At 39.9% G+C, this 11,280-nt stretch overlaps 1 protein-coding gene and 1 pseudogene across 6 annotated transcripts in view; one reads left to right on the top strand and one right to left on the bottom strand.

Annotated features, from left to right (window-relative positions):
* The window catches only part of LEF1 (lymphoid enhancer binding factor 1), a 121,826-nt gene that overhangs the window by 66,429 nt on the left and 44,117 nt on the right, over positions 1–11,280 (bottom strand). The window lies entirely within an intron of this gene.
* On the top strand, positions 3,554–4,265 carry LOC103252451 (annotated as a pseudogene). Its single transcript, XR_002481516.1, has one exon. The product of XR_002481516.1 is annotated as a ubiquitin-conjugating enzyme E2 R2 pseudogene (transcript).

Genomic DNA, 11,280 nt, shown 5'->3' with positions numbered 1-11,280 from the left:
TACAGGCGCGCGCTACCACGCCCGGCTGATTTTTTGATTTATTGTAGAGATGAGGTCTCGCTGCCCCGGCGGGTCTCGAACCCGCGGGCTCAGGCAATCCACTCACCTCAGCCTCCCAAAGGCACGGGATTACAGGCTGAGCCACCGAGCCCGGCTCTTTCTTTTTTTTTTTTGAGTTGGAGTCTCACTCTGTCACCCAAACTAGAGTGCAGTGGCCGCTCCCGGCCACCGCAGCCTTGACCTGCTAGGCTCCGGCGATCCTTCCGCCTCAGCCTTCCAAGTAGCTGGAACTACAGGCGTGCGCTACCACGCCCGGCTGATTTTTTATTTATTGTAGAGATGAGGTCTCGCCAAGTTGCCCAGGCAGGTCTCGAACCCACGGGCTCAGGCAATCCACTCACCTCAGCCTCCCAAGGCGCAGGATTACAGGCTGAGCCACCAAGCCCGGCTGGGGGGGTGCCCTTTCTTCTTCACTTATTTTCTTCCCTCTACTGAGTAGCAGTTAAGGAAAGCTACTTTTGTAGAGAGAACTGAAGTCCTTGACAATGACAGAAGAAAAACAAATGGTGTTTCAATCCCAGTGAAGCTGTCCACTCATCACTGTGCTCACTCCCAGGAAGACTCTAACTCTTGGGTAAAATAAGTAATAGAATCTGGCAGCCATGGTGGCTTTGTAGGGGCTGGATTGGGATCCAAACAGTGAAGTGGAGGGAGGGAACATGAGCTGAACTCAGCTGACAAGAAAGACAATAAGTAAGGAAAAAAAGAGTCCAAAGAATCCTGTGTGTCCACTTCTAACCACATTTGAGCACAGTACCCCAGTTAGCCCTCACCATGGCCACAAACATAAACATCCAACTTGAAAGCTGCTGGCACCAGGGCTGTCATGAAACACAACAGTGCATGCTGAAGTGTAGATTCTGGAGCCAGGTCAACTTGTGTCTGAACCTTGACTTTGCTACTCACTAGCTGTGTGCCCTGAACTGTGTTCACTGCCCTGTGTCTCATTGTCCTGTGAAGTAAGGATCACAGGGTCTGCTCCAGGAAGCTGGGGAGAGGATTCAATAAGTTAATATATCTAGAGTGCTGAGAACAGTGCTGGGCATGCCATGAGTGCTGTATAAGTGGTAACAAATAAAGAGTCTGGTCACATTCCATAGCTTCTAAAGCTGGTAACATGTGACCCAGGCATCACTGCACACAATTCACATTCACACATCCTCTTTTCTCTGAAGAGGTTAATCTTTTCATCTGAAAGGCAAGTTGGTTTCTTTCTTTGGTTTTCTTTCTTCTTCTTATAATTACATACTTTATAAAGCATTCAGAAAATCCAAACAAAAATTATCTGATACTGCCACCCAGAAAAGACAACTTTAACAGAGATGTCCTTCCAGTTTTTTTCTTCATAATAGCTTCACAAATACACATTTTTAAAACCTGTGATATTGTTTTATGATCTAGTTTTTTACTCAATATGTTGTGAATATTTTGCCTTGGTTAAATATTTTATGATACCATTTTTACCAGCTGCATTGTCTGACTATACTGTAATTTACTACTTGTTAGCATCTTTATGACAAAACTTAACCTCCACATTCAATTTCTCTCTTCTGTACATCCCAAAAGAAAATGAAGGTATAGCACAGCTTTTGACAGCGACTTCCAAGCAGGTGTACTCTCATAACTCCCTCCCATCTCAGAGAGCCCCAGTGCTTAGAAAAAATGGCTCCCCGCAAAGCCTCTCCATGTGATCCAGAGCTTCTGCAGTGCGAGATTCAGGAAGGGCAGCTCCTGCAGTCAGCAGAATGTCCCACTCCAGGAATGTCTGACCTTACCCAGGGCTTTGATCAAGCGACCTCCTGCCAAGTAATAACTGGCTAGGAAAGTTGTGCAGGGAAGGGGAGGAAGAGCAGGGAGGGCAACAGGGTGGGCCTGAAGGACCCCCTACTGGGCAGCTGGCCAACCTCTTGAGGTTGAATCAGGCTGGAAATGTCCAGTTGGAGATCATCTACCCACTCCCCATTTTAGAGAAAGGAAACCAAGACTCAGGAAGATAACAGAACTTAATTAGCACTTGTGAAATACAACTTAATAAAGCAACGATAACAGCCACAATTACTATTAGTACTATTTAAGGCACATAGTATGAGCCAAGTACTACGCTAAACAAATGTTTAATCCCTGTGACAACCCTGTGAGATCACTATCATTATCCCCATTTTAAGAAGAGGGAGGTGATGAGGCTTAGACTAAATGAGTTGCTCAAGACCCCACAGCTAACAAGTAGTAGAGGTAGGAGGAAATCCAGATGGCTCTCACCAAAGTTCATGTACCTTCACAAAGCACGTTACAAGAATGAATCATTATTTTTATTTTCATTGCATTGCTTTTCTGAAAAATGAGCTTATTAGTACTTACTGCTGATTTGGAAGGTGGCAAAGAATTCATGCTTTCATTTCTAGTCATCTTTTTACAAATCAACATTTCCGCATTTGCTAAACAGTGACATGAAAATATTCAACTGATCAATTTGCAATAGTTAACCTCCACATGTGTGATATGAAAATGCTTTTAATAACGGCTTGAGTGCAAAGCTTAGGCTGAATGTTACAGTTAAACCAGCATGAAGGTAAAAGACTTGATAATCAAACACTATACGTCCAATGAGTGAGAAGTGAAAAGATATTTCTTCTAAATTTCTATGTGAGGCCACTTCAGGTTTAGAAAGGCCTTAGGCCAGGGACTCTCCCAAGTACATAATTATAATGCTTCTCTAAGATGATTATCAGGTGGAAGACAAAGATTTCAAATAGTTTGTTTACTTATTTTTTTAAAGACTCTTTCTCAGTATGACTCATGTGAACAATTTAAACAAACAGCTGTGGCAGGAGATGGCCATTGCAGCCTGCTTCATGTGTAAAATGTGCTGAATCTGTGTGAGTTAATTAGATCAATCTAGACTCATTTTCTTTAATGAGGCAGTATAATACACAACATCCACCTAACCTGTTTTTTGGGTTTTGTTTGACATGCATTTGTTGGTATTGTCTAATCTGTTCTTGAGCCTCTTTTTGGTTGAAGCATAAACTCTATCACTATTTTTTTTCCAAACACAGATTTTTTTGGGGGGTGTATATATGACAGCTATGCATCCTTATGGTGGTCTCTGATCAAATACTTTCAAGTAACTTGCACTCAGCAAAAAAATCATAAAAATAAAAAAAATTAAAAAGTTTTTTCGTAGCCTTTAAAGTAGGTCAGCTCTATAGATTGCAGATGTAAGATGCTTAAAAGTGGGCTTAACCCCCTGGGGTGCGGAGGGAGGGGAGAGGAGGGAGGCCCTGGGCCTGGAGCAAATTTGCTGACCTCCCTCTACCCGCCTGGCCCCAGTGCAAGAGGGCCCAGCAGCCTGCCTGACTCTGGGGCCTGGTCTGGTCCCCAGGGAGCGGGAAGACTACGCCCGGCGTGCCCGGCCCTGAGGTGAGCGGAGCGGAGGGGCCTGGTCGGCCTGTGCATGAGGACTGGGGCCCCGGCCGGGCGTGCCGCCGCTGCGATGGCCCAGCAACAGATGACCACTTGCAGAAGGCCCTGATGCTCGAACTGAAATCCCTGCAGGAGAAGCCGGTGAAGGGCTTCCGGATCACCCTGGTGGATGAATCTGACCTCTACAACTGGGAGGTGGCCATCTTCGGACCCCCCAACACCCTCTGCGAAGGTGGTTACTTCAAGGCGCATATTAAATTTCCTATTGACTACCCCTATTCACCACCTACCTTCAGATTCTTGACCAAAATGTGGCACCCCAACATTTATGAAAATGGAGATACATGCATTTCGATTCTTCACCCGCCTATAGATGACCCACAGAGTGGAGAGCTGCCTTCTGAAAGGTGGAGCCCCACTCAGAATGTGAGGATTATCCTGTTAAGTGTAATCTCACTCCTTAATGAACCCGACACCTTCTTCCCAATGTGGATGCTTCAGTTATGTTCAGGAAATGGAGAGGCAGTAAAGGAAAAGACAAAGAATGTGTTGAAATCATTAGGAAACAGGTTTCAGCCACTAAGGCCGAAGCAGAAAAGGATGGAGTGAAGGTCCCCACGACCCTGGAGGAAGACTGCATCAAAACTAAAGTGCCTTCCAATGACAACAGCTCAGATTTGCTTTATGATGACTTGTATGATGACGACATTGATGATGAACATGAAGAGGAGGAAGATGCTGACTGTTAGGATGATGATGATTCTGAGAACAAGGAGTCGTGACGTGCTCCTTCAGTGCTCGCCAAACGGAGGGGAGCAAGTAGGGACCTAGCAATGGCCCCTCAGCAAAAACCTATTCACAGCAGGTGAGGAAACACACACAGCTCCTGCTGACTCCTCTCATGGATCTCAGTTTGCTCCTTTTTATGGACCTTTAATGGAGAGAAACTCTCCACAGAATGTCTGAATTCTTGCATTCTTTACCCTTCTATCACTGTTTTGATTCTAAAAAAAAAAAACAAATCAACCCAAACTCCTGCCGCCTCACTTCGTCTCTACAGAATGTTCACAGCAAAACACATTTGATCTGTTTTTACATTCTTGAAGAATAGTCTTTCAAGATGTTTGTGTAAAGCTGGGAACCTGTTGGGAGTTCACAAGTGCTGCATATACTGGGTAGCAAAAGAAAATGGGGAAAAAACCCACAAAACAAACTTAAAAAAAAAAAAGCAAATTTGCCAAGGTTTAGCTGCTCGTTTACATTAGTGTGTGCGCATCTGTTCTGCCCCATGATGGTGAATTTTGTTTCTTTCCCTTCCTAAGACTGAAATATGGTGGGCGTCAGGGACTTTGTTCTAAGCCTGATGAAGTGTGCTCTTTCAGCCTCCGTGAAATCATCCTAATGTGGAGGCCTCAGCTACTCTGAGGAGAGAAATCAGATTTTGTTTTTTGAAATGGATTGAGATTGAAAGCCTGAAATAAATATTCATACTTTACATTTTTTAAAAAGTGGCTTAACGTGTAAGCCAAAAATAAAATTTTAAGCCTCTCAACCGACTGAATGGACCCCCACCGCCCCACTGCCCCAACCTGCACCAAGGGAAACCTGAAAAACTCAACTCTGGGTGATGACAGAAAAGAAGGATGGACACACCTTATTATAACCCCTTCCTTATAGAGTTTTAGGCACAACTAACCTGCATTAACATCAAAATAGAGATCATAAGATTGACAAAACAGACTCTGAGGCCATAGATACCAAATTCCATCCTGACTCTGGCATAGCATCACATAACAGATAGCAAGCTCTAAAGAAAATAAAAATATTTTAACCCAAAATATGTTTCTTTGACATCTTTTGAAGTGACCCTGTAATGCTGTCTCTTGGGGAAATTGGTATCTGCAAAAAGCACCTTTTAAGACATTTACCACCTATTCTCTCTGAAGCCTGCTACTACTTAGGGCCTTCATTTACATATCAAGAATCTTGACTTCCACAACCTCCCTTATCTTAATTCAAGTATTTCTTTTTCAAATTCTTTAGACTGAGCCTAACATTTTCTGCCAACTGACAATCAGAAAATACTGGAATCCACCTATAACCTGCAAGTCCTCCCCACTTGGAGATGTACTGCCTTTCCAGGCCCAACCAATATAAACCCCACATATACTGATTTATGTTTTGTCTGTAAATTCTGTCTTTCTAAAAATGTTTAAAACCAAGCTATAATTCAAACGTTTTGGGCACATGTTCTTAGGAAGCCTTGGGACTGTGCTACAGGCCTCGGTCATTCATATTAGGTCACTCATATTTGGCTCAGAAGAAACTTCTTTAAATATTTTACCAAGTTTGGTTTTTTAATCAACAATAGTATTCGTGATTTCTTTTTTTCACTCTCTGGTATATTATATGGATACTTGGTAAGATTATTTTTTTCTCTCTTTCTTACTCTCATCTCTCATAATTATGTTTTGTGGAACTTTGAAGTCTAAAGGCCAAGGGGAAAGATTATGATCACAGCCTTGTCTGTAGAATTGAAGGCCAGCTCCCACATAAAGATAAAAACTCAACACTGGGTTACAGAAAGTCATAGAGAGGAGAAAAGCAAGTCCCTGGGTTCTAAATCATTTTTTTTTGTTGTTTTCTGTTAAAATGGGGAAATTTTCTAACTTTTTTCCTTTTGTTTAAAATTGATCATTTCTATTCCTGATCTCCTTTAAATGTGCACGTTGAAGTTTTGTTTTAACTGAGTAAAATCGAGGACATAACTATTTCTCATCATAAATTTTCACAAGAAATTTCTGTATCTACTTTAAATATGTAATAGGTTCAGGTTTACAATACTCAAAACATCACTTAAGAATATTACAGTTATGTACAAAATGAAACAGTGAAAATTACCACTTTTGAAGAAGTCCCACTGTAATGCCAAAAAATAATAATAAAAGAGTCTGAAGTTTTTTGAGAATCACTAGTAAGTCAAAGACTTGAGGTTATCAAATGCACAGAAATATAAGTGTTTCTTTTTGAAATGACGTCTATTTTTTTTTTTTTTTCTGAGTTGGAGTCTCACTCTGTTGCCCAGACTGGAGTGCCATGGCCGCTCCCGGCCACCGCGACCTGCTGGGCTCCAGTTCCAGCAATCCTTCCACCTCAGCCTTCCAAGTAGCTGGAACTACAGACGTGCGCTACCACGCCCGGCTAATTTTTTGGTTTATTGTAGAGATGAGGTCTCTCCAAGTTGCCCAGGCGGGTCTCGAACCCACGGGCTCAGGGAATCCACTCACCTCAGCCTCCCAAAGCGCAGGATTACAGGCCGAGCCACCGAGCCCAGCATGCACAGAAATATAAGTGTTTCTTTTTGAAATGAAGTCTATTAGTGATGAACTGCATCATCACTCAACACAAATTGGCAAACTTTTTGGTTTCAGAATCCCTTCATACTATGAAAAATTACTGAAGACCTTCCAAAGAGCTTTTGTTTATGTGGATCATATCTATCAATATTTACCATACTGGAAGTTAAAACTGAGGACATTTAAAAATATTTATTAATTTGTTTATGTAAATTATGTTCACATAAATATTTTATGTGAATATAAATGTTTTTATGGGAAGTGGCACCATTTTATATTTTTGAAAATCTCTTTAATATCTGGCCTAATAGAAGATAACTAGATTCTCATACCTGCCTCTGATAAAATCTGTTGTAAATTATAGATAGAAAATCTGGGCTGGGCGTGGTGACTCACGCCTATAATCCCAGCACTTTGGGAGGCACAGGCAAAAGGACTGCCTGAGCTCAGGGGTTCGAGACCAGCGTGCGCAACATGGTAAGACCTCATCTCTACAATAAATAAAAAAAAAATTAGCCGGGCTTGGTGGTGCATGCCTGTAGCTACTTGGAAGGCTGAAGCAGAAGGATTGCCTGAGCCCAGCAGGTTGAGGCTTCAGAGGCTGTGAGCGTGCCACTGCATTCCAGCCTGGGCAATAGTAAGACTCTGACTCAAAAAAAAAAAAAAAAAATCTGGTCTCACATAGATACAAAATTGGAAAAGAAAGAATTATTTTAATAGCTTTAAAAAAATTATAAATATTCTGCTTTGATACTACGCTAGATAAAGTGATAACTTTGTAAAGGTTAGCTGAAATGTGGAATACAAAACCATATCAAGTTTTCTTATTCTACTACATCAAAATGCATTTATCTCTCCTGCACTTTGAATGGATTGGTCACCCTTGTATGATTTTGTAAACAAACACCAATCATCTGAAGAATGTTGGTTTACTGAGTTATGTAGATCTTCCAAATGTTGGCCCATTTCATTATACAATATCACAGTCACATTTGTCAATATCATGACTGATTTCATCAGAAGTGTATTTAAGGATACAAAAAAGCTGTCAAGCTTATGTTGAGGGACACAAGATTTCTAAAATTCTAATGTGTGCTTGAAAGCTTGAATTATATCCTTGATAATTATTTTCCTTAAAGTGACAGGCTTACTTTAAGAAAAACAATTAAGTTTCTGAAAGGACATAAATAAGGTCTACCAAATAACCAATTCTAAAGAGTCGTAGTTGATTTGTCAATCAACTTGGTGTTTTTTTTGAGACAACCGACAAGTCACTAAACTGCAAAAGTGCTTTATGTGTCCTTCCTATTTCATCTCTAGAATATTAAAAAGACACGTACTGTAGGTTTAACAAAACCAATAATTCTAAGTTTTATTACATGGCACTAGCATTTTTTTTAACCAATAGTACATGGTGGTGAAGAATATAACTATTCTTAATACAGTTGGTGCCACTCCCATGATTTGAGCTGACCAGCAGTTTTTTCACTATTGCTTTCATATCACCAGTGTATAAATGTCAACACAGTGAAAATGACAAAAAATGACTATTATCACAAAAAGAGTTTTGATCTCATGGACACCCTGAAAATACCTCGGGGACCCCAGAGGTTCAGCGATCATACTTTGAGAATCTATCTACTAAACCAAACCTACTGGTATTAAATCACTCAACTAAAAAAGGTGGATTTAAAAAAAAAATTCTCAATGAAGAACAGAGACACCATAGCACGAGTCAATCAATTATGACCTGGTATTTGGGACATTACAGTGTTGTCGCTTTTTTTTCTTACTCTTTAGATGAACTGTTCCCAATAACCTAGATAACATTGTCTGGCCAAAATCTTGAAAACTGACTCCTTAAAAAGTTATGAGTATTCCCCCAAAATACAGGGGCCAATGACTGCAAGCAGCAAAGGACAGTAGTCCCCTGCCCTGCACTGTGCTACAATCATTCCTCACGCCTTAGTCATTCTATTTGATCTACTACATTTTTACTGCACTTCTTAGTCTTTCTTGTTTGCTATTATAACCACTTAAGGTTATAACTTTTCCTCTTAAGTACCTTTTGGCTGCAAATCACTGATTTTGATATGTAAACTTTTTAATATCATTGTCTGTAATATTTTCTTTGACATTTGGGGCCTTTAATTGTTTTCCTTATTAACAAAAGAGGGTTTTTTCCCCAGTTGTTTTCTTAATTTTTTTTAAGCAGAGTAAAAGGGTCTGTTATAACTCATCCTTTGAAGTTTGTTAACCTTAACTCGTGGCCCAATATTTTATGTCCTGGGATATAACTGGATGTAGTAATCCATATAATCCATTTGATCAAGCTTGTTCATTGTTATTGAAACCTTTTATAGACTAATTGTTTTTAAGGGGTATGTTTGGTGATTTACCAACTACTGATAGCTAAGAAGAAATCCCTTACTAGAAGGTAGATTGTCTATTTTTCCTTATGGTTCTGTTTATTTTCCCTTATAGATCTTGAAGCTATACTATTAGGTGCATGACACTTCAGAATAGTATCTTCCTTGGATTGGACCTGGCATACAATATTTTTTCATACTTTAACATTCATAATCTTCATTTTGTCTCTTTGTATGTATTCTACATAATTTCTTCAGCTCTCTCTTCCATTTCATTAATTCAGCTAAGTCTAACCTGATGTTAAGTCCATCCAATTTAGTTTTTAATTTGAAATATTCTATTTTTTCTTCTCCAAAAGTTATGTAATTCTTTTTTCAAAACTGTGTGGTTTCTTGACCTTTACTTATATTTTTTAGTTGTTTATTCTATCTCTTAAACATATTAAGCTTAAGCCATATTTTCTTTTTTTTTTAAATACATATTTTTTATTTTCAAATTGTGGGGTACAATTAAGGGTTAGGTATACAAATATGCATTGTGCAGGTGCCCTTGTTGATGAGGTGTGCCCCCCCCGTCCCTAGACAGATATTGACTACCATTAATCCCACCTCTCTTCCCTCTTTTGCTATATTCCTAAAGCTGCACTGTCTAATACTGTAGTTATTATCTATGTGGCTATTTACATTTAAACTAATACAAATTAAATAAAATTAAAAATTGTTTCTCAGTTGCAATAGTTAAGGACTCCGTAGCCACATGCATATAGTAACTACCATATCGGATAACACATATGACCACACTAAAGATTTAATTGTCTGGCTCAACTATACATGTTGACTATGGCTCACGGGGCCATGTTTCTGTATGCTGTGCTTTTCTTTCTTTTAATTTTTTTCTTTTTCTTTACTATGAGTACCTATTTCTTGTAAGTTTATGTACAGAAATCCTTTGAGGCCTATATTTAAGGTAAGTACTTCCAGTGTCTGTCTTTGCTTTTGCCATATGCTAAGAGTCCAAACTAAGTCTCCATTATAGAAAAGTCTCAGCTTGAGGTCTTTCTCTCCATCAATGCAAACTTGGATTTTAAACCTGTGTGGAAGTCAGCTGTGGTTACAAATCTCAGACGAGCATTTTTTCACTTCCAAAAGGTGACAATATTTGAGACAGAAAATTTTCATTGCAGTGCCCTGAGAAGGTGGGTTTATTTCTAGTTCACCTTTACAATAAAGATACAGTCTTTAGGATCCCAGGTTTCTGCTGGTGTTGAAGATTTTTTCCTATTAGACTATGCTTTCTGTCTCACATACCTTAAAAGACATAAACTGAAGCTTTTGCACCACATTTAACAATAGCCAGCTTCAGTGGTTCATTTGTTTCACGGGGTTCCTACTTTTCACTTTTCTACTAGCCTCTGAATATCCCTAACTTTCTAGTCAACTCATAGATGCATTCGAAATGTATATTTTGGGGAAAAAAAAATTATAGATTAGATATGTGTATGTATGTTTGTGAGTATATATTACGTGTGTGTACATATTTCTGTGTATATGATGTGTGTATGTGTGTGTAAGTAAAATACATCTTCATATTTTTAGTTCACGTCAGCAGAATTGTTGGTTAGGGTATCGTATCTACCATGATGCCAGACCACCAATTTCCAAGATGCCTAATGTCAGTTTAAATTTAAAATTAATAATCAAGCCGGGCTCGGTGGCTCAGCCTGCAATCTCGTGCCTTGGGAGGCTGAGGTGAGTGGATTGTCTGAGCCCGCGGGTTCGAGAGCCACCTGGGCAACTTGGTGAGACCTCATCTCTACAATAAATCAAAAAACTAGCCGGGTGTGGTAGTGTGCGCCTGTAGCTGCAGCTACTTGGAAGGCTGAGGCGGGAGGATTGCTGGAGCCCAGCAGGTCAAGGCTGCGGTGGCCGGGAGTGGCCACTGCACTCCAGTCTGGTTGACAGAGTGAGACTCCAACTCAAAAAATAAATTAATTAATAAAATAAAATAAATAATCAAAGCTACAACGTACTGCAAATCTTGATTTATCGTCTATTAAGCCCTATGTTTTAGA

Source organism: Carlito syrichta, unplaced genomic scaffold, assembly GCF_000164805.1.
Source record: "Carlito syrichta isolate Samal-C Ts95f unplaced genomic scaffold, Tarsius_syrichta-2.0.1 Scaffold158902, whole genome shotgun sequence".
NCBI classification, from domain to species: Eukaryota; Metazoa; Chordata; class Mammalia; order Primates; family Tarsiidae; genus Carlito; species Carlito syrichta.
Note: the sequence above shows the minus strand (reverse complement) of the source record. Positions and strands in the feature narration are given on the sequence as shown.